This window comes from Argiope bruennichi, chromosome 3, assembly GCF_947563725.1.
Source record: "Argiope bruennichi chromosome 3, qqArgBrue1.1, whole genome shotgun sequence".
NCBI lineage: Eukaryota > Metazoa > Arthropoda > Arachnida > Araneae > Araneidae > Argiope > Argiope bruennichi.
In genome coordinates, this window is record NC_079153.1 from 135268035 (window position 1) to 135292477 (window position 24443).

Consider the following 24443-nt stretch of genomic DNA (forward strand, 5'->3'; position numbering starts at 1 on the left):
ACCATTCTTCAAAAATACATTTATTAATAAGCCATTAGAATATTAAACTTTAGATAATTTTTTAACAAAAATATGAGCGTCACAGCTATGCTGTTAAAGCAGTGGAAGCTGTATGAAATTCTCTAAATAAACTGGAATCATTATTGCCATTTATAACATATTTTAATTTTTCGTAAATGTTGGAGATATTCTTTCTTTTTACATGGAGATATTCTTTCTTTTACATTCTGTTGTGAGTTTTATTAGCAGTGCTTAAACATATTTCAATCATATTTCAATTTGTTTAAAAAATATATTTTTTAATCACAAAAAGTTTAGAATGAACTCGCCATTTATATTTTTCTTTATTTCTGCTTTTCAAACTAAAATACAATTTATAATTCATTTTTATAAATATTTCAAAAATTCATTTTTTAAAATAAAATTTAACCAAGATAGTCATAATATATGAAATCAAACTTTAGTTCAAATAAACTAATTAAAGAATAGTTATGTTCAAACAATTTAATTGAACAATAGAAATATCCAACTTTTTACAATTTCAAAACTTTGACACATTAATTCGATTATAAAATCTCTTTTAATATGTGGAGCGAATAAAGTTAAGGAAAGTCTTATTAAATATAAGCAAATTGAAACAAAGCTAGTTAAATATTCCAATTATTGTAATTGTTTATAATTTCAATTCCATAAATTAAAAAATTTCACTTTCTATTATTATTATTAGAAATGAAACGAATTAAATTCAAATATATTGATAGTGGAGCTTTTATAAAAGTAAAAAAAAAAATCCATAACCATATGTTGAGACATAACTACATACCAAAATAAAATTATAAACTTCAAGCAAGAAGTGTGATTTTTCTATAAAAACTTAAATTATCCTATCACTTCAATAAGCAATGTAAATGTTTCCCTCAGAAATTCAAAGCGAGATTTTAAAATTCAATTTGCAGACCAAATTTATTATCTCGGCTCATTTCTATTAAAAAGAAAGCAAATAGTTAGGAACTGCTTTTGAAGTGCTTAATATAAAAGAAAAGAGATAAAATTGTTCAGATTAATGCGAGTTAGGTGTTCACTGAATATGCTGTATAACACTTTCGAACGAACTGAATTCAATTTGCATCCATTTTCTTTAAGAAATTACCTCCGGTATATTGAATTACCAAGTAATTTATTTAAGATTCAAATTGAATTGAGAAAAAATTATGCTAAGAATATAAAAAAAAAATGTACTTTTTCCATTATTATAATTATCTATAACAGTTACTCCTTTTTTCGGAATGATAGAATAAAATTTATGCATGAATATAACAAAATTTTAATGCTTTCCTATTTATTCTGTGATATTTGATGAAATTGTAATTTAATTTCGAATGATTCTGTTCTGAAATGAAAACGTCTAAAGCAATTATATAATAGTAATTCACTTTAAGTCATAATTAAGAAAAAAAAAATCCAAAAACTTTTGAAAGTAATGCGTGTCACAAAAATAAAATCTGAATGTTTTTTACTTGATATTTTCAACAAATATTACTATAATAAGATGAGTTTAATTGACAAAGATGATCTGTAATTTCTGTTGTTGTTTCTAATGGCACTTGTCATAGACAAGCCCATTGACTTTAGAAGTCAGTGATTTTAAACCAAGGGTGTGTCTCTTGTTTTTTCCAGTAGCGCTAAGAGTACGATTTAGCTACACACACGTCACACACCCTTTTTACGGGGCGGACTTCATTGATGCATTTCATTCACAGATCGCAATTTAAACCTGAATCAGAAACGGATCACCCCTGATCTAGTACCACCAGTGGACTTTGTGATCACGACAGATGTATACGTACGCCAGCCATCACACACGCGGAGAGTCTTCGACCGGCGGAGTTGTAACTCGCAACCCAAGGGACGAGAATCCAACGCCCTACCAATCAGGCTATCCCCGCCCTACTATATTTTCTGGGGGGGGGTTAAATTGTAATCTTCCCTTACCCCACACAAAAATTACGTTAATTGCATTGTAATTGACTTTGTAAATTTTAACTTTTTCAATACTATTTGCTTTGGAATTGTAACTTTATGTTAACATATATTACTGCAAACGATTATTTTTAACAAATATATTTCCTAAGAAAATGCAACTTTATGCTCACTACTTTCAATAAGTAATGTGTAAAAAATATTATTCGTATTCAATAAATAATATGTAAAAAAAATATTTATTCAGAAAATGTAATGCGACGAAACAATTAGATAATTCTGTATTTTTAAATGCAAACAACTGTTAATTCTGAGATTTCACGCACATATTCTTTTGTTTCATTCACCGTTAAAACATAATTATGATTACTTAAATATTCTGCAAACGCAAATTACAATATTTTCTTCTCTTTTCTGTAACTGTTTCGATTAATTCAGTCCTATTTCAAACTTTGAAGATTAATATATATATTATAGTCTTTCCATATACAGCATCACTTTGAAACTTTATCACGTTATATTTATGTCACATGAAATGAAATTGTAAACATATAGTTATATTTTTTATTTTCCTTGCATCATATGAAATACAATACAATTTTTCGTAATATTTTAAATTTCACATAAAAAAATTAAACATTTTACAGCAAGTGATTCCAAAGTGTTTCATGCATATATTTCAAATAAATTGCTCCTTGCCGTATTGCAATTTTTTTCTTATAAATCTTAATTAAAGCTCTATACTTTTCTAACAAAATGCAAATGTTGCATTTTTAAAAAATGCATAAAAGACCGAAAAGTGAAATTTTATATATAGAATTTTGTATTGGGACTTATTTCCCTTCTTATACTATTATTAGCAATTCAAAACAAATTATAATATAATAAAATAAATTTTTCAGATTTGTTTTACGAGCTATTTTTTTTTTAATTGTTTATATTCCATCTGGATTTAAAAGGCTAAAAAGTAGGACCTTACATTCTTAAGATCAAGATTTTAAGGGCTTAAGAAAAGGGAGATTTTGTAAATTCGAAAACTCGTCATTTTGTAACTAATTAATTTTTTAAAAATATTAGGAAATATATACTTAAAAAAGTTATTTATTGGTATTTTTCGAATCAATTTAAAAAAAAAAGAATTTATAGTCATTATATAGCCTACTTAAATAATAATATAAAAGCGCTAAAAAGATAAATATTTTTAGAATTAAATATAACAATCTTTTTTTTTTTAACTCTTGAAGAACATTTCGCCTTCTTTAAAGGCCTCGTAAATTAAAATGTTTGATTCAAAAAGGGAAGAGAAATGCTGGGGAAAATGGGGAGAAGTCTACGTTTTCAAATTTCCTCAATACCTAAAAAGAAGAGTTATAGGAAGTTTAAATTTACAAATTATGTGAAATTATTTTTTGCGATAAATGTCTTTAATCGCTCTTACAAATAAGAAACTAATTTCAATGAAAAATATATTCTTCAACTGACATAATACAAATGTAACAATTAGAGTTACATCTTTTTTTCTTTTTTGCCATAAATTATATGTTACATCTACTTCTTAAAACAAGATTTCTCAGATTAATCCTTTATCATAATATTTTAGTGAAATGAAATTCTATTTGAAACACAGCATATATATTGGTATTTTAAAAAAAGAAAATTTTATTTTTCAATCGTCACATTATCCTTCAGCTACTTTTGCCTTATCCGATTTGTTGCCAAATTGTATTCCATAATAAAACCACAGTGTTAGTGGCTAACTATTAATATTAATAACTATTTTCAGGATATTTTAATTATATCTTTACAGTTTTCATTCTTAAGTAGCAGGGAGAGGCAATCCCAGATTCTTTAATTTTAAAAGAGTAACAAAATAAACGTAATTCTATGTAAACATATCCTATCTAGCATTCTTTAATTGATGCGTAAATTAACAATTGGAACTACATATCCCGTACATCAAATGAAAGAATTTTTCTTAACTAATAGACTGAATCCTCGTGGGGGGGGGGGCACCTCGAAATGAGGATGAGATGCTTTCGGTATGGTGGTTGGATCTCGCCACTCTGGAGAATACACAAAAAAGTAGGGGATCTAGCTCCTTCTATCGATGATGGGACGTACATACTTCGGGAAGGGTTGTACCGTGGCCGGTGATAGCTCTTAGGACTCAACCACAGTTCCCACGAGTGCTACTGTTTTTACAGTCCGGTCATTCAGTATTATTTATCCTTGTGCCTTCGGGCGGGTCAGAGAGTCAGTGATATGACTAACCAAAAGACTCTTCATAACATGTCATTCAAACTCTTCACGCCAGAATTAATTTAATGTTTTTTGTAGCAAATCCTTCAGTTACAAACAATAAGCTGTGCAAAAGCTGCATTAAAAATATACATTTGTTCAGATCTGATTTTAAATTTGAATTTCAAATGATCCAATCTAATTTATTTTTTCCAATGGTTACGTTTTTATAAAAATGAATTTATGATCAATTATTTAATTAAATGCCGCATGTTCCTATTAATTTCATTCTTGAAATTAAATTAGATATTTCTACAGTTCAATGGCAAATGAATAAAGGATACGGACTAAAAAAACTATTTATATGAAATATGAAGCTGTACTATCGTATATTTTATGAAAAAATGAGACTTTGTATTAATGAATTATTTCTTTACAAAGCAAGGGTATTCATCATTATAAATAAACATTTTATTATTTTATGCGCTTCAACTAAAAAGAAAAGAAAAATCTCTTTATACATTCTTACAGAAAAGAAGATGATTAACATTATTTTGAGGAAAATCCTTTTAACATTTTATGTATTTGATTTGAATTATAAATGTGAAGAAATTTGCTCTTCAAAGAATAGAATAAAATTTCCAGTCTTTTCCATGAACTTAAATTATAAAACAGTCTTTACGTGACACTTAAGAGTTTTCGTAGGAGATGCTAATTACCTGCGTGTCTTACTTCACCACGAAGTTTTGACTTGCAACTTTACTCATTCATATTCATGAAGTATAATGACTGCCATCTGTTGCCTTCCCTTCATGTGCGTTGCTTTATAAAGAAATAATTCGTTAACACAACGTCTTGTTTTTTCATGAAATATACAGCCTTATGTTACATATCAAAAGTCTTTTAGTCCATGTTTTTATTCATTCACTATTGAAATGTAGAGAATTCTAATTAAATTACAAAGACATTGACTATAATATGAATATGCGGCATTTAATTAAAAAATGAGCATATTTTCATATTTTTTAAAAACTTAGCCATTGAATAAAATCCTTCAAGCAAAAGAATTCGTACTTAATTCGTAGAACTCGTACTCGTAGAGTATTTTCAGAAAATTAAATATTGTGTATCTTTAAGCAGCAAAAAAAAAAAAAAAAAAAAAAAAAAACATTGGCTTTCGACATTAGTTAATATAATAAGCAATAAAATTTTGAATATTATATCAATAAGAAAACCTTTCAACTTAATTATTTTAATTTTCATCGTATTATAGGTTAAGGGCTTATATTTTTAGTAATTTTTTTAACATAAGAATTCTGAATATTGAAACCTCGAATTGTAGAATCACTAAATTTTTATTAAGCGAAAATATTCACAAAATTTCAAAATCAAAAATTCAAAACAAGCTCAGATTTAACTATTCTTATGAAATTTTTTGTGATGAAAATACCATCACAGGAAATGTGCGATTGAAACTTTGAAAAAAAAAAGGGGGGGGGGTATTATATGAAAATTAATTACTGTACCCGCAGCTAAAAGTTCCATATTGTCTGAGAAAACGCGAAACCTATTATTTCAGTCTGAACCCATAAAAGATTTCGAAATAATCTATTATTACTCTTAAAGAATCTAAAAATTAAAAAAAAAACATTTTTAATCACAACTTTCGGCATACTGATATAAACTTTTTTAATCTCTTCTCTGGGATCTGGCCATGGGTGAAACATGAAACTTCTATATAAATTATAATTTTTTTAAGAAGTTAAACTTAAAAGATTAACAATATCAAGAGAAGACAGCTTAAATACTATTTAGATCATATACTTAATACTCTTTTTTTCATTAAAAATGTACAAATTTGGATCATTTGCGAATTTTTAAGTTCAAGAAATCAAAATTAATGTGGTATGTAAAACTCTTCAATTATCCAATAAAAATTCGCAGATGGAACATATTAAAAATAGTTTTTTTTAAGAAATATGGCATAGAACGATATAAAATTGCATTTATGAACATATTTGTTCCATAGCTTTGTTTATAAGTTGTATATTCCAAACAGTTCAAAGAAAATGTTTATGTCTTTTTTTTTCTTGCAAGAGTGTCAATAAGCGTTGTCATATAATTCATTTTTTTAGTAAAGCCGGAACAATAACAATCCGAATAATTATACTTGTTGTTATTACGTCTTTTTTTAAAATCAGGGAGTTAAGGATAAAGTAAAAAGAATATGCTGAGGAAGCAAGAAAGATCATGCTATTTCGAAAACTTTGGCACGTATTTAGAAGTGTGACTTTACGATTATAAATGATATTTTCAAAATGTTATCTGTTTAAAGTTTGGGTTCTATTTTGTGATTGTTTTTGGGAGAAAATCCGCTTTTTCATTCAAAAAATACTGAATACTCCAAACAAAGATGAATTTTGGTTTAGTTTTGCTCTAATTAAAATTTGTTTAACTGTTTCTATAAATGATTCCCAGTCATTTGAAAGATAATCTTTTCAAGGGTTGAAGGACAAAGAAATTGTGAATCAGCGACAGAAATTTTTTTCTCAAAGTTTGAAGAACATTGAAAATACCTTTTCAGCAAAAATATTTTTTTTTTATTTCTGGACTTGAGTGATCAACGATGGATTGTCATATCGCTAAAGATTCGATCTTAAAGATGGAACTCAGGGTATAAACTGGATAAGAGAATATAATTACTGATAATTAGGACCTCTTGATATCAATTTCTACTAAAACAGAATTTAAGCAAAAATTTTAATAACTTTCAAATAAATGATTTTCACTGAGTAAGATGCGACGTAAGCGTTGAGAATGCCAAAACTTATACAAATAAACATATATTTTGAAAATATGTAAAATTATTTTATTTATTTATATTTAAATGGAATAAACTCAAGCTAAAGCCAGTAAAATTACTAAATTTCTAAAATAGAAACAAAATTAAATAAAACAGTTACAGCAACTTTAAAATGAATTTTTTAAAATATGTATCAAAACGTCAACATATCAATGCTTGACTAAAATCAGCTGCATAATAGAAATAAAAGTCAAAATGTCAGAAGAAAACCACATTTCAATAGTGGCTAAAGCATGCGAAATTTAAAAATAATTAAACAGAAAATAGGTTTTATACTTTAGCGAAAAAAGGATATTGCTATAAAATGCATTTAAATTCATTTTTTACATGAATAAAATCAGAGAAATAGCCATTTTGAAAAGAAATTTATGTCACTAAAACACTATTTTTAAATATGTTAAGATGGTGTAAAAGTATTGATTTATTCAAAAGTTACGATGGCAAATTTTTCAACTCCCATTTAATTCCCTTTAGGATGTTGTAGAAACTTTTTAGTAGCACATTAAATCTTTCTAAGAAATATGTGTACCTAATATCGGATGAATGCATGAGGGTTTGTGGAATTGTATAAAGCTGAAGCATATAAATATAGAAGAAAACAAACGGAATTTAAGTTTTATTGTATATAGGTTAAATGTTGTATGTGTAAGCCGTTAAAGAAACAGAGAATGCACTGCAATAAATAATGAAAAAAGTTATTTATTTAATGTAATTTGTGGCATCCTTCTTTTATTACGAATAAATTTTGAAGTAAAAAATACCAAATGCATTCATTCATATTCTATGTTTTTATTTATTTTTGAAACTGCTTTTTCTTGCAAAGAAAGTGGAATTTTTCCTAAATTTTATGTTTAGAAAAGTATATTTCATATTTATTTTAATCATATCAAATTAAAAAATAGTACGATTGGCATTTATTTTAAGATTTAATAATATATAATGAAGAAATATAAAGATGCCCTACATTTAAATTGGAATAACACTTTTAAACTTATACTAATCTAATTTTTAATTTATGTAAGAAATTTCAGATTAAAAACACACATAAAAAATTATTATGCGTTTTTCCACTTCAATTCTTTCCAAATTGCCTGAATGACCACAAGAATCAACCAGACCAAAACGATTCTGATGGAAAGCCACATTTTATTAATTTCTTGAATAAAACATTACTTTGGTTTAGGATTACACTGATTATTGGTGATTAACGTAGCGTTTAAATGAATTGTGATTATAAATTTATAAATTCGATCATATTTAATCCAAATATAAATTGCAAAATATTATCAAAAATTTCCATGAAGATTTTGTGACCGGTAAAAAAAAGTTCCTAAATTAAATTTCTCAAAAAAAAATTTATTTTTTTTTAAATATTATTTAAGTAAATATTATCTATCAACCAATTTATTCTATATTTTAATTGTTGAAATCGAGGAATTGTTATTAATAAAACGTATTTTATCCCTGAACTGTGCAACTGTTTAAAAAACTAACCAAAGGAATTTAATCACTAAGTCGCGACAATGTGTATGGTTTTGCAATAAGTTTAGAAATAAATGTAAAAGAAAAAATTGTCTGATATTTTAATTTAATAATTCATTTAATATTAAATTATATTTCCCTTTTGTTTTAAATAATTTCTCCTATGATCATCTTTTAAAATATTATAATATTAATGAGTCAAGCAAAAAAGGGAAGAACAATGAAAAATAGATTAAAAATTCAAAAATATCGAAAAAATTAACTAAGCATAAGTTTTTTATAAAGCAAAAGAAAGTAGCAAGAAAATATATTACAGTTTTATTTACATTTACTTTGAAAATTAATTTATTTTATTATTGTTTATTTTCAAGAAAAAAAAATCCATTCTTTTAATGACAAGATTCTTAAGAGAGAAAATTTCCTTCTTACAAATATAAAGAATATAATATAAGCAAATTTTATGCAAATTTCCTGATGTCTCGCTATCGAATTATGAATTTAAAACTCAATAATATAATGGCTCATATTATTATTTTCTAAAGTTCATATTTTCGTTTTGAAAAATGTAATTATGAGTATTAAAGGAAATTATACAATTTAATACAAAAGCCTTTATCATATCTTACTGTAATAAAGTGGTAAATTCCACTTCCATTATCCATTAGAATTTCAAAAATTTGATTCGTATATTTGTTGCTTCTAATTTAAAATAACATGGTTTTTAAAATACATGATTAAGAGCCAATTTGGCGCATGACTGTCAGTTACATTTTTTGTTTTGTTTTTTGAAAGGCATGCTTTATCAGCAGAAAAAAAATAATGAATTTGTTGACATTAATTTTAAACATTTAATTAAGAATTAAATATAATTTACTTAATGCAGTTATTTCAGTTAAATATTATATGAGGAACTATATTAATAGACTACATTATTAATATAATATGAGAGTACATAAATAATTTATGTAACTTTCAGAAACTAAAAATATCCCTGCAGAGGCAAATAAAAAAAAAGTTAAGAGTTTTATATTAAAAAAATAAAAAAAAAACCTATATGAAAAGCAAAGTTTTTTCCCTTATAATTAAAAATAAAGCAGAAAATAAACGAAAGTTTACAAAATTTAGTGAGAAACTAAGCGTATATTTTAAAAATAACAAATAATTTTCCCCAGACAACAGTAAAAATTAACATTAAAATGAATAATTGATTGATCTTTGTGAAATGGTTGATTTATATATACAAGGAAGTTCTAAAAATTAATATCTTAAAACTAACTGTTGTTCGTGATCAATAAATTCAAAATAATGATTCAAAAACTCTGCAAATGATTTCAAATAATAAAATTTTATTGGAAGCCTGCCGACTTCATAAGAACTTTTAATGCTTCTTTTCACAGATTAAAAAGAGATGAGAACCACTTAATGTCCTTTATAATTTCAGATATGAGGAGTAATAAAATCATTTTACAGCACAGTCAGTAATTTATTGCAATATATTGTAATAAGCTGTTCCTTTTTAATATTTAGTACCAGCTAAGCATGTCTGAAATGCGAAGCAATAACTTTTTCCATTGCGAAATTAGTATTAGTTGATTGCCACACACCTTCATGCCCATGGATAAGAGAAATTTTATTCTTAGAAAGCTCTAATGAGTGAAATAAATTAGATTATGAGGAGAATAATTTATGTCCTTCAAAAAAAAAAAAGTAAAGTTTTTTTTTTTTTTTTTGCTTGGTAAAAGAAAAGTGTGATGTATAATTAAGTAATCCACATCAATATCTAGAATCCATTCAATTCGTAAGATAAAATATTTTAATTTTTTATATGCAATGATAATTGTATACATAATTTACTTTATTGCTTTTATGTTTTATAACCGATTTAAGTTCCAAGTGATTGAAAAAGCTGATTATTTGCTGACGTCAAATTAAAGGATAGTATTCATTTGACATAATATGATTTCATTGAGTTCTTAATTCATTCTTAAGTGATATAGAATTCAGTTTTTAGTTTTAAAATATATTTACAAATTAAGCTAAATCTGTGAAAGCAAAGTACTAGAATTTATCAGAAGAAATATATGGAGAGAAAAGAGAGATTGATATTGATATTAGTAACAGTGAAAAAAAATTGATGAAAAGAGATTGATATTAGTAACAGTGAAAAAAGACCATAAATGCTTGATTTATATAGATTTATTTGATTTACATGATTTATTTCTATTTGTATATTTTTTTATTTGCTGCACTAAAAATTTGTACAATATTGTAAATTACAAGAAATATATAATAGCGCACCAACAAAATTGTATAATGTTTAAAATACAGAATTCTAAGAGTAATCCGACAAACATCAGTCAAAGGATAGCCAGACTTTATGAAAACACCAATAAAAGAATTAAAAAAGCATTTTAAAAGCATAACCTATGTATATAGCACAGAATATTATAAAAATATGCCTAATTGCAAGAAAAATACAATATGTATAATAAAAATTAGCAATGTAATGCGAGATATGAACAACACTTGTTTACGTTGCCAGAAAATCACAGATATCAGCATGCAAAAACAATTTCAATTTCTTTTGAACACTCTTCATTCTTTCTTTTAGAAACACTAAACTATTGGTGGATGATGCACCTTTGAGAAACAACTTTGTTTTCAAGAGAATTCAAATTTTTCAAAAAGGAAATAAATGTTAGAGTTTTTGATACAAGTAAAAAAGAGCAAAAAATTAATATCATTGAATTATTAAGGAAAATGAAGCAAATATTTTGAAAATAAAATGAAGCATTGTCCGAAAGGAATTCACACTCCTCAAAATAAACTGTAAATAAGTATGAATGAAACTGTTCTAGACACCAAGTAATGACAATTTTTAGTTTCATTTTGCAATACACATGATTTATATTCGTCCTGTCATATAAGGCTAGTGCAGTGTCTAAAGCACCTTTTCATTGCCAATAGATTCCGAGATCAATCCTCAGTTTAAATTAAATGAGAGTTTGCAAATAAAATAATGTTAATAAAATAATTGGAAATAAAATTTGGTTTACGTAAAAAAATTATCAAACAATACACATGTGTTTGCAAATTTATACAAAAATGTCTAATGAATTTTCCGGTATAACTTACACGCAGTATTTTTTAGATTTTCATATCATGGTGTAAAATAAATAAAATCTTAAGCAAAGTTATGAAAACAAAGGCTTGAATAAAAATACAGTTATCGGAAATTGTACAATCAATTACAATAAAATAGTATTATATAAGAAAACAATTGTAAATTATTAGCATTTTTTTAATAATATTAAACAATATTGTATAACGAATCATAATGTAGATTATTAGAATTTTTTTTTATTTTACATACATTTAATATTTTAAACAATATTCTACATTATTGTTTTTGCAAATTTTATAATAATGTATACTACTATGCATCATGTAAGCATCAGCTTAATCTGTCATGCATCAGCTTAACAGTATGTTTTCAAACAATGTTCTACATTTGGTAGTATATTTACAGGAATGCCACTAATATCATTAATGTAGCAGATGCTGCCATAGGAAAGAAGAAATATTAGTTATAAAAAAATAAGTGCCTGAAGGAAACATTCTTACACTGATTTCCTGTTAGCTGATCTCAAATATCACGTCACATCTCATTTTCCTTCAACGAAAGCCTTTCTCATCTTTCATGTCAAATAAGAATGACGATCCGCCCAGACCCAAATCGATTATACGAGACACAGAGGTTGAATATGCGTGAAATGCGATTATACGTGATTATGCAGGCATGCATAGGGTTTGATGGATGGCAAACATTTACCAACATTTTGGGTTCCCCTCTTTTTATGAATCTATTAACATTAAATAATATTTTGGGTACAGTAATGTGGCAAAAAAAAAATAAATAAATAAATAAACTTGAATAAATTCTAATACACTAATCCGAACATTTCAGATTTTAAATTTCTATCGAAAGGAAAGTTTATGTACTAAAATTTATGTACATGTCTCATATCCTACTTCATCAACAATAATTAACATTGAAGTGATCTCAATAAGCACTTTCCAAGTTATTTTGAATGTATTTCCTGTGAAATATTAGTTAAATGCTGAATTCGGAATTTCTTAAATCATGAAGCTGTCTTAAATGAACTCAATCTTTCGAAATACATATTATGGGTATCATATTCTGATGTAACTCATTCGTCTAAAAAAGTTTGTGTCACAAAAAAATTATTTTTTTACAAAATAATTTGCCATAACGTGTGTTATTAAATGGTACTTTTTTGGTGCTGTCTCATGAAGCTTTACATCTAAATTTAACGACAACTATTTTTTTCCATTCTAAAATTCATCATGAAAATATGTTACTTCTCAAATGTACTTCTGTACTGTTTGAATTAATTCAACAAAAGTGTAAAACCTTTTACCGTACACAAACGGACGGCCAAGTTTTATCGTGCATGCACGATTACACTACTGGCTTCAATCTTAATAATTCTTTAATTCGCTCTGGACATCTAAATGTACCTACTACATTCTTAGAAAGATGGAAAAAGGAATCCAATATCTTCAACTCTCATTTCTGAGAGAGTATCCATGCATTTGAGGATTTAGACTTTTAAAAAGAGTAGCAAGCAATCGTACATTTAAAACTAGAACGACGCATGAAAACTAAAAAAGACGAGCGAGAAGAATTACTTATATGAATTATAACATTCTTATCATGGAAATTAAGATACGGTGTGATATTTAAAAGCAAAAGTGAAAAGCAAGCATGCCAACAGAGAAGCGAAAGTTTGATAATGCAGAAAACTTGTGTTGAAAGAATCCGCTTTTCATAAGGTCAAGATCATTCGATAAATCTGAGGGCAGCCTCTGTATTTTCTTTATGAAACTTTATTTTAGTGAAATAAAACCTTTCAAATCGTTTGTGAAAAATTCATATTTTTTGTGCAATTTTCTTTTTGTGCGTTATTAACAATTCCGATATTCTTTGAACTGTTATATTTAAAACGTCTTAGAAATGGAAGACTTGTCTTAACTTCTCATTGGTCCCAAATGTAAATTTTATTTTATTTCTAGAGGAGGAAAATCATTAGATAGATGCAATTGGTCCCAAAGGATATGATTCCATTAAGGAAAAGAGAAATTAAAATTTACTACTGATTATTTCTTTGCCCTATTTTCCTTTTATACAAGTTGCGCATCTTCCATCGTTAAAATTGTATTAGGGAGAATACGGCACTGAAGTTTTTTCTGGGAAACAAACTGTAAGAATACTTGGGAAATGCGTGTGCTTTGAAATTTGCTGTTGGTCCTCCTCATTAAAATTTCTCATTTCATATCCAAATGAAATGGGTATGTGCCTTTAGAAATATGTTTCGTAACTTCGGTTTTACAAAGTATTGTGATAACTGAGTATTTTTAGTAATACTGAAGAAACATTTAATGGACATTCAGTGACATATTTTAGCATTCATTTTCAAGTTTTTTCGTAAACTAAAATGTTAATGACATTTCATAAAAAATTTAAATGCATTTCCTAATTTTATTGTAAAACACGGATATTCTATATCTATAAATGCGTTTAAATCAAATCAGCAACCCTTTAATCTGATGATTCATTTTCAATTATCTAATCTTAAATAACGGTTTCTCTTGCAAGGTCAGTTAGAAATTTTTTTAATAATACTTAATTTGTCGCTTTGTAGAAATTATTATTGAAATTGTAACAAGAGGACTCGACTTGATATTGTTACAAACTTGTAATGCTACTTCCCAGCACGGTTAGTTCAATCACTGGAAAGACCATTTTACGATCAGCTCTGTTGGGTGTTGATCGGGTGCCGCGTTATTGATCTCAGAGCTTGGTGACTTTGGCGGCAAAATAAATATTGTTGAAATCTTTGAGAATTTTAACCATTCAACCTATAGGAACTGTGATACGCCTGATGGGTCCAGAACCTTCTCGACCGGCCTCCGGGAACTATGAAAGGCCGGCAGTCTCAAGCTGCAGGGGTGTTGGGAGTCATGAAACCAGTTGTTGAGAGGATAACTAAGTAACGGCAGAATAGTCCAGCGTTGTGTGGAGCTCAAGCGAGTGCTGAACTGAGCTGCCGAGTCCTGGCGTTTATTGTAGAAGCAGCATCGTGTTGTCTGTCGCCAGTTGAGAGTAGTGAATACAGCAGTTGGATACAGCTAAAGCGAAGAGACAGTGGAGAATTGCAGCCGTTAGAGAGATCGTAGAGTGAAGCTACGGAGATCCGCTCTCCTGCTGAATTCTGTCTGGCCGCTTTGTGTGCTGTGGTTGTTATTGCCACTGATTACTACTTGTGGGCTACAGTTTGTTGTAGTGTGCTGTCCTGTCTTCGTCTCGGCTGTATATATTCATCGTCTGTGCATTCGTCGGCCTTGTGTTAGTGTCTTCGTGTTAATAAAGTCGTCATTTGTCACCGAGGCCGGTTGACTGTGCGTCTCCATATATCCACTACACGAACCCATTAACTTTACGGACTTACAGATGAAAGTTCCGTGACAATATTAACCCTATATATAAATTTACACTCACTGTTCGGTTTCAGAATAATAAATTAATATGATCTACTTTTGATTCATATTTCATATTTATGTCATGATTTACATAATAACGAGGATATTAAAATATATTTCATGGAAAATTTAGAAAATATGCAAATGAGCAAAAGTTTTAACTTAATTCAAAACGCTCTTTTTTTTACCTTTTGAATATTTTTTCAATGAAATCGTCAAACGCATAAATTGTCTTTAATATTCTTTTACACTATTCTTTTATGAATTTTTGGGATAATTTTAAGAGTAATTAATAAGTAACATCTAAAGATAGTTAGAAATTAGAAGTAATAAGAGAAGTTTCAAGAAATGAATTTCTTTTACTCTAAATATTTACTATTAAGATTATATTAATTATATGAGAGAACCATAAATTCTTGAATTATGAAGCAAACTTTGATTTATTCCATAAAAGCGTGAAAAGAAAATATGAATGTTTTCCTCTCACACATTCTGCATTATCAAAGACTGTAAATTTATTATTTGATCTATATTTAAGTAATTTGTATTTTTATTATTGGACTCAGTAGATGTGTTTAAAAAATGGATCAGAAAGTCAATTAATTAAAGATTCTACCATCATATTTTCCAAATTATACTTAATATTTTATCTTGCATGATATCAACACTTGTTTCTCTCCTTTTATTAGATTTTCATTTCATTTTCTTAATGAGATAATGATATTTAATATGGATAGAATAAAATGATTGATAATTAAAAAAATGTTTTTTTTCATAATATTTCATTATTTTAATTAGATTAATTTTATAATCTACAAACGTCGTATGAGTACAGCGTATGTCATTGCACTCATTCTTTCATGGATCTTTCAAAAATGATACTGGAATTTTCTCTGCATCTAGATAATTAGGATTTTTTAAAAATAATTTTAAATTATTTTCAATGTAACTCAGTTTTCCAAAAAAAAAGAATTATTTATATAATTTAAAAACAAATAATTATCATTAGGAATAAATAATGTAAATTGTCTTTTAGATTAAATTACTGAAATAATAAATATGGTTCTATCAAATAATATGCTGTTGTGATTGTGTTTAGTCATGTTTCGATTTTACTGCAAAATCTGCATACAACTTTACAATTTTAGGTGCAACATTTGTTAAACTTGGGCATTAATTTATGAGCAACAAAGGTTTGGGAATCTGTTGACTAATTTTGAATTGACGTGTAAAATTGTTTAATTCATTAACTTAAATTGTTAAGGCTTCGCTTGATAAAAATATGTTTTGTCTTATAGCTAATAAATTCAAAATTAATCTCAAATAAAATAAATTCTATAAAAACTCAGAGAAGCATTTATTCTTAAGGATTAAATTAGTACAGAAATACGACTAGAAAAACGTCTATTACTTGAATGCTACATTCATTGACCATTTCAATGTTGCTAGGCAACTGTGACATTTGAAATGTGTAATACGAGAGATTTCAATTTATCAGAAAGAGTTTCTGTGTTCTCTTAAAATTTCTATTTCTCTACTGTTGAAAAAAATGGGAAGAAATAACAGATGTGCCAGAGCAATTACATTTAATTGGGTTTTACAGAGAAGAATATTAACTCAAAAAATACATTTTCTGAAAACTTGGAATAAACGATTTTACATCGAAATATTGTATGCTCCCTTCCTCACCATTGCATCTGTTATTCAAAACTCTTAATGAAAATGAGAGCTTTTAGTATCGCAATAAGACTCATGGATTTGCTAAAATAATTATTAATATTTGTAAAGAAATATTTATTATTCTTCATTCAATTTAAGTAAATGGATCCAGTATGTAGCGATAATTTTAATGTTAATGACAAATAAAGTTCAAAGTTTTGGGTAAATTGCTAGGAATATCATTGCATTCAAGTTCTTAATATTATTTAATGGATTTAAATCAATACATTTAACATATTTTAGCAGAATTTAGTTTAAAATCTCATTTAGTATGAGAATGGCATTCCGTAGTTCAAACAAAAGTTGTCGCTTTATATTTTTGACTTTCTTTACTTAAATTGTCGAAGAAGTTAATTTATTTTAAGGAACTTTTTAACAATAATCAGCTTTTACTTTCATGTCTCAAAATACTTTAGATAATTTTCAATATTTTTTAAATAATGCTATAAAAATATCTTTAGTTCCCTATTTCCAATATGCACTTGATACATTTGCTGTAACGGCTTTTAAACTACTTTGGACTCTGGAATAAAAATGCTTCTTTGTGCATTTTACAATAGCGTACTTTCCATAAAATGTAATTTTTTGTTTCAAAATTTTTATTTAATTTTAAATAGAATATGGTTGATTAAAAAGTAATTATGATAAATTAATGAAATACTACATATAAAATATTTGTCTCTTTATTCACATACGCGCATTATTCAATATAATTTGCACAAAAAGTATTTTTTTTCTATTAAAAAATATAATAAATTAAAAAGAATGCAAAACTTATAGAAAAAATGTGTTTTATCTCAATATAAGCCAACCAAAATATTAAAGTTCTTCACAATTTCTTATCATTCTCAATATATATTTATTTTAAATGGATAAAAAGCCTTTATTTTTTATTGATTTCTAATCTGTGTTTAATCACTTATTAAAAATTTTAGTAGTAAAAAAGAAATAAAAAAGGTAATGATTATTTTTTTTTCTGTTTTTATTATAACCTAAAGTTAATGATTTTAAATGGAATTTATTTTATGGCAAACTGAAAGTAGGAAAAATTGATACAAAAGAAATTATTCATGCTGAAAAAAAATTATTATTACATTGTAATTTGTAAGGGATTAGATTACAATTAAAGAGACACGATTGTTCCCTTTTAACTTTTTTCCAGACAAAAAAATGTTTTAGAGCTTAGTTTACGTTGAAATTCCATACAATACAGATTCAACAATAAAAGAAATTAATATTTCGAAAGTTAATAAATCTTTCAGGATAAAAAAATATTTAGAATTTAATTTTACATTAAATTCTAGATATTTTTCAATTATAAAATGTGGAAATAAGTTTCTTCCAATATGTCTCATGAGGCTACCGTTTTCAAAATTTACAATACATTCATTAATGGTTCGTCATAATAATGATACAGAAAAACGAATATTGAGAAGAGAAATGCAATAGAAATGCTGAAAATTTTTTTTCATAACACTTTCTAGCTTCTTTGAAACAACTGTTCACAATCTCACGTACCCCTTGATCAATTATTTTATTTTTGAGTTCTTACTCCTATATCACACTACGAGATCATTCCACCGTACCAAAAAGTTTTTATTAATAACATTTAAGGTTAAAATTACTTAAAAAACCAATTGGCTTTAATTATCTGAATGTAGATCTTCTGGATTCATTAGTACTTTTACCTTTCATTCCAATTTATAATAGCATCCATTTAAAGTAAAAAAGCATATAATTTTGCAGTAACTTGCGATTAAATTTATATAGCACCTTGTCGTGATAATAATTTATTCAGATATACGTATAGTTCAGTTAGAAAAAACTGCAAAAAGAACGGAAAAAAATAAGTGCTTGATAAAAGTTATAGTTTTTACCCAGACGTGGTGATTCGAGTCCTGCAGTACATAGGTGAGACTGGTGATAATGAATTCTCATTCAATTACCGAGTCTTAATCCTCTTCTTTTTTTTCTTCTTCTTCTTATTTCTTTCTCTTTTGCCCTGCATATCCTTCTCTGTTTGCACAGGCATGGGATTATTTTATTTGGATCATTTATTCCTAGTTTTTTTTTTTTTTTTTTTGGCACAACTAAAATAACTTTCGAGCATCAGTATGGGTACATGTAATACCGTCTAAAATAATCTCTAATGTAAGAAAAGATAGAAACGCTAATATTAAATACTTAATTAATATAATATTATGAAACCCATAAACATTCATCTTCATATAATTTTATTTCAGCTAATTATAAGGCAATGTATTTAAATAGTGTTTATTATCTGGTTGATTTCCGCCAGCAAGCGTTTCATGTAGACGCATTTTACGCTTTTTATCGGACAGTAATGTATGTTTGGAAAAGTTACAGAAAGATTAATTTTACATCAGGTTAAACTGGATATTTGATTTTCTCGCTCTTATATGTTTTTTTTTTTCATAAATCATCAGATGAAAGAATCAATACCTGATAAAAACTAACCTTATCCGTAGATGCCTGATAAAAATAACGTATCAATTGCGTTTAAATAATACTAATCTGCAAAATATAGAATCAGAATTTCGGCATCTAAAGTAAGTGGAAGTCAATTATTAAGAAATTAAATTTTGAGCACGAATTAATTATAAAATTCAGATGCCAAATAAGAATTATCGCCTCATTTAAAAGGAGGATTAATGATTTCTCTGAAGTCATAAGAATAATATGTATGTAACGATATTTTGTGGAGAGATCGAGAGCTGATACATTTAAAATGAATGATAGATCGAATATTAATTTCTTTGTTCAATAGGAAATATTTGCTTATTTAGAAAATCGCTTATAGAATTTCTTAAACATTGCTAGCATTTAAAAATTACCATTGTTAGTTTTTATAGAGTGAAAATACTAACAAGATATTGTTCTTAAGATATTGTCCCAAATTCGAAATCTAAAGCAAGCATTAATTAATGAAATTACAATACGACTATCAAAGGGATGCATTTATGGGTGTAGAATTATTCTCTCAGTTGTCAGAATACTTGTATTTCATCTGAATATTACCACTTCCATGCCCGTGATTTGACATTTAAATTGGAAACCCTGTTCCATTATGTAATGTTTAATAATATTACTAAATTATACATTTGAGTAAATTAGTTGTTTGATGTGACAAATAACGGTGCTTGCTCCTTCAATTCGATAGCTCTGATTAGCTTGGATACCGTTGAGCAATTCATGAAGGAATGTGCTTTCCCACCTGACGTTTGAGGAAGCGGTAACGCTGTGTGTTTTAGTATGATTTCATTAAGTTAGTGTTTTAAGGACTGTTTATTGTGAGGAGTTTGAAGGATTTTCACTTTGAAATATGCATTGGGCTTCTTTAAATTTGCCCTCCATTTCAAAAAAGGTCAATAAATCAATCGAAAAATGATGAAATGATTTCATGATGCGCCATTAGTTCAAACTTTAAATTTTTATCTAGTATATGTAAAATGGTTTATATCCATGAAGTAAACTTCTAGAATTAGGATACTTCAGCTATAAATGGTCATAAAATATTCAAAATATTCATCATCAGAGTTTATAAGCCAGACTTAATTTATGTTTAATATTAAAACTAGTTCTATTATTCATTAATGCTATTTCCAGAATGAAATTTTGAATAAAAATGTCTCTGCATATATTCATAAATGGGAAAAAGAATAAATATAAGAAAACATTATTAATGCAAAATGAATTTTTTTAAAATACACCTAAAATTATAAAGATGATGAACTAGTAAAAATACAAAATTTAAGCAAACTATGAATTACAAGTATTGGCTTTGATTTATGATATCATAATTCTCCTAAAAATTATCTTTAATATCTTTTGAATCTAGCGAAAACTATGGCCTATAAGATCCCATTAACAGAAATATGCTTACTTTATTTTCAGTTTATGTTCCCTCTTTCTTTCATTTTTATTTTTGTTCTCATTTTTATCTTCTTCTTCTCTTTATTTATTTTGCATAAATCACATTGCTTCAATATAAATGACTCTCAATGATTTATGTTGCAACAACTGGTATTTTTTAATTGATTAATGTTTTCAAATGTTATGTCAATAAAAATAAATAGGGTATGCAAAGTTCAAGGAACAAGATCACATGATAAAAGTCACGAGAAAGACAAAATTTTCACCGATATCTTGATTAAAGGGAAAGGCTTAAGTGGTTCGATAAAATCACAGTGTTAAATTTAATTTTTTTATCATTATAGTTTTTCATTATCATTATTTATATTTCTGGACCATTCTATAACTTATTGGTCGATAATTATATAACTTATGAAGAATTGTTAAAAATAATAAATAAAGCAGAAAGGTTAAGGAAATTAAGAAAGTTTGAGATACCCCTTATCATTTTTGGCAGTGGATTCTAACGGGCCTTCGAAATTAAATCAAGTTGATTTTATACCTCAAACTACTGTAAAGGAAAATTGAAGATCAATTTCTATAGAAGGGGAGAAGGGTAAAGTACCCCGACCTGCTTACCTTACCCTGGTCATTTTAAATAAAGTTCTTTAATGTAAACAAAACATTATTTTTTTTAAAAAATTTGAATAAATTTTTAATGAAAGATTATATTTCTGATATTTGCATATGAGGTAATATGATACTAATACCTAAGGAGAGTAAGTATATCAAACTTATTAACAATTATAGACCAATTTGCTTGTTACAGGTTTGGGGTAAGAGTTAAAAAAAATATCTAGACCATAAATAACTAGTTTTCTATTTCTAAAGTACATTCAGACTTCAAAGATATCATTATATTTTTAAAAACCAAAGTAGTATTTCTGTGATTTAGCCGGAATTTATTCCGACAGTGAATGAAAATAAATTTTATATATATATATAAATGCTAACGTACGAGCCACAGAAATCACCCCTATTATTTATTGTTAGTTGGCAAAAGTCATATGTAAACGAATCATCATATGAATTTCTAATTGTTTCATTGAACGTTTTTACAGTTGCATTATCAATGCACGCAAAATTAATTAATGGAGGTACAAAATTTTATTAGAAATATTCTGGTAATGGTTCGCCATGCCACTAAAAATACAATCGATCAAAAGAAAGGAGAATATAAAAGAAATCAAGAAACAGGCTTCAAATAAAAAATGTAATCGATTATAACTATCAATCGCAGTGTTTTTTTAATGAATATTATCCAATTAGCAAAAATCTTCATCTGTTTTATAACACTGGCTTAAAATCGAGGAAAAGAAAAAAGTAAATTAAACCAATTCCCTGTTTTATACAGAGAATTTATTCATAAAAAGAAAGCAAAAAAAGGAAAAAAAAATTTTTAATAAAAAAAATGTGAAATATTTTTTTCAGTCTGCGCTTTTTTTATTTATTTTCGTTATATCATGTTATACGCATATATAATAAACGTCCAAAAAACGAAAAAATGGAGAGGAAAAAACCACTACAGCGAGGAAAAAATTTGCTCCAGAATATCATGGAATATTTCTTACAAGGAAGAGTTGGAAGTTTTTAATAATCCAAGTTTAGTGTTTTTCTCAGTAAAACCCAACGTTAAAACGCTAAATGAAGATAACTTACCCCCTCTATTCCCCCCTTAAAAAGAGAACACCTACAAATCAAATTAATCTTAATCTTTTCTTTTGAGATTTTCGAAGACAGCCTATCAGAACAGAACTTATTAAAATTATTCACTCAGAAAAGCGTGAACCCTATTTCAGTTTTTTAAGAAAAAGAATCCTTTTTTTCCCATTCGATCTTTTTGATGCTTATTATAATTTTTATATTACTGTGAACCTTGTTTCTTACGATATTGTAAGGACAAGATATAAACATTGATATAAAAAAAAGTTAGCATTATAATAAGTTTGAGCTTATAAAGTTATATTTCTGAATTTCAAATTATTTGACTTTTATAAAAACTCCAAAATGGAAATTTTACTAGCAATAAGAAGGCAATATAAATACTTGACAGAAATATAAGCATACAATTAGTACATAAGAAAATTATAGAAAAAATATTTTGAAAGAATCTATTAATTTTCAATCAAAAATCTATTAATTTGTTTACTTTTTGATGCAAAAATGGCATTTGCATAGATAATATATTTTTCAAGCCATCTTAAGCGTTCAGACGCGCATTGAAAATTCAGTGCTATAATGCAACAAAATGCTGAAGTGTGGTAATTAAGGATACAGCATCCTCAGGAGAAATTTGAGATTTGTTATCGAGAATAGTTAACTACCTCTTCCACATCACTCCGAACGCCAGGGATTAATTCTGCTAAAATATCTTCGTCGTTTGCAACGTTGAATGTTTGTATATTATTGTCTAAAATTTTACAAAAATTCAGCGTTAAATGGAAAAGAGAGACTTTGTGAGTTTTTGAAAGTATTAAGCGCATGGACATATCACTTATTCTTCGACGATTTATAGTAAAATCAATATTCCTATCTACATTGCATTTTTCATCAAAGAAAGAAAATTTTTTTTACATATTTGGTGGGTGCTGTCATAGAAGTGGAACTTTTGGAGATGCAATCACATGCATTTTTACATTAAATACATAAAGACTCATGAGCTGAATATCCAGATAGAGAACAAACTGTTCTGAATTAATCTATTTGTCGACAACATCTCTTCAAAGATCATTCCTAAATCTAACGGCAGCAAGATAGACGTTCATTCTGGTGGAAAGTAAAATATTTTTATATATATTTTTTTTCAAATCTGGTCAATATTTATCAATTCATGGGGACTGTGAGCTGTGCAGTCGTCTACTACCAGAACAATATCTTTCATTTACTTCTTCATCTTCGTCAACTTTAAGCAACAATTGTTGAATACTTCGATCATCATTAAAACCTTTTTATTTATCTTGTTGTCAACTTGTGTAGTGAATGATATTTTAAACCACCTTCATTTCGTTTACTTTCCAGAGAATAATGCTTCAATGCCGTTTGAACAAAACAGACTATCATTCACATCTTCTGTTTTTTTTCCTCGCATTTTACTTTTTTTTTTTTGTCAGAAATCATCTAACAGAACAAAATAATATCATCTGCATTACCCATCACCAGGAGATACAAATCATTCTATCTTCTTTTCTCTTTTATTGACCTTTCCAGAATGTGGTATCATTGTCATTATCATTATCATTATCAGTAACTACTTTCTCGCCACCCGTTGTCATTTTAAAAACATTCCCATGACATTCACGAAAGGAAAGTAAACAATCCATCACTAGTTTTTCAATCGCTGATACCTGCCAAAGACGCGGTTTTTCACAGCTTTTCAGAAATCATTGCTTCATTGATAGGACCTTTTGCTTTCTCACCTAGTAGAACCATTTTAGCTTAACAATATTTCTCAAATCTTTTCCATTTGTTACCAACATTGCTTATTTTTGTAGTATTATCTTGTTTCAGTTCTTGATCAATTTTCGAAATGATTTTTGCCTTCCCTCCAAGTGGCAAACCCGGAAAAAGACGGAATCTTTTCTCCCTTCTTAACGGCGGACCCGTCTATAGACGGAAACAAAAATTCCCTTAAAACTGTCACTGCCCGTATTTTTACGGGTTCCTG

At 27.2% G+C, this 24443-nt stretch overlaps 1 protein-coding gene across 1 annotated transcript in view; it reads left to right on the forward strand.

Annotated features, from left to right (window-relative positions):
* LOC129963477 (tachykinin-like peptides receptor 99D) overlaps positions 1 to 24443 on the forward strand; it is a 127226-nt gene that overhangs the window by 82950 nt on the left and 19833 nt on the right. The gene's annotated exons all lie outside the window — the stretch shown is intronic.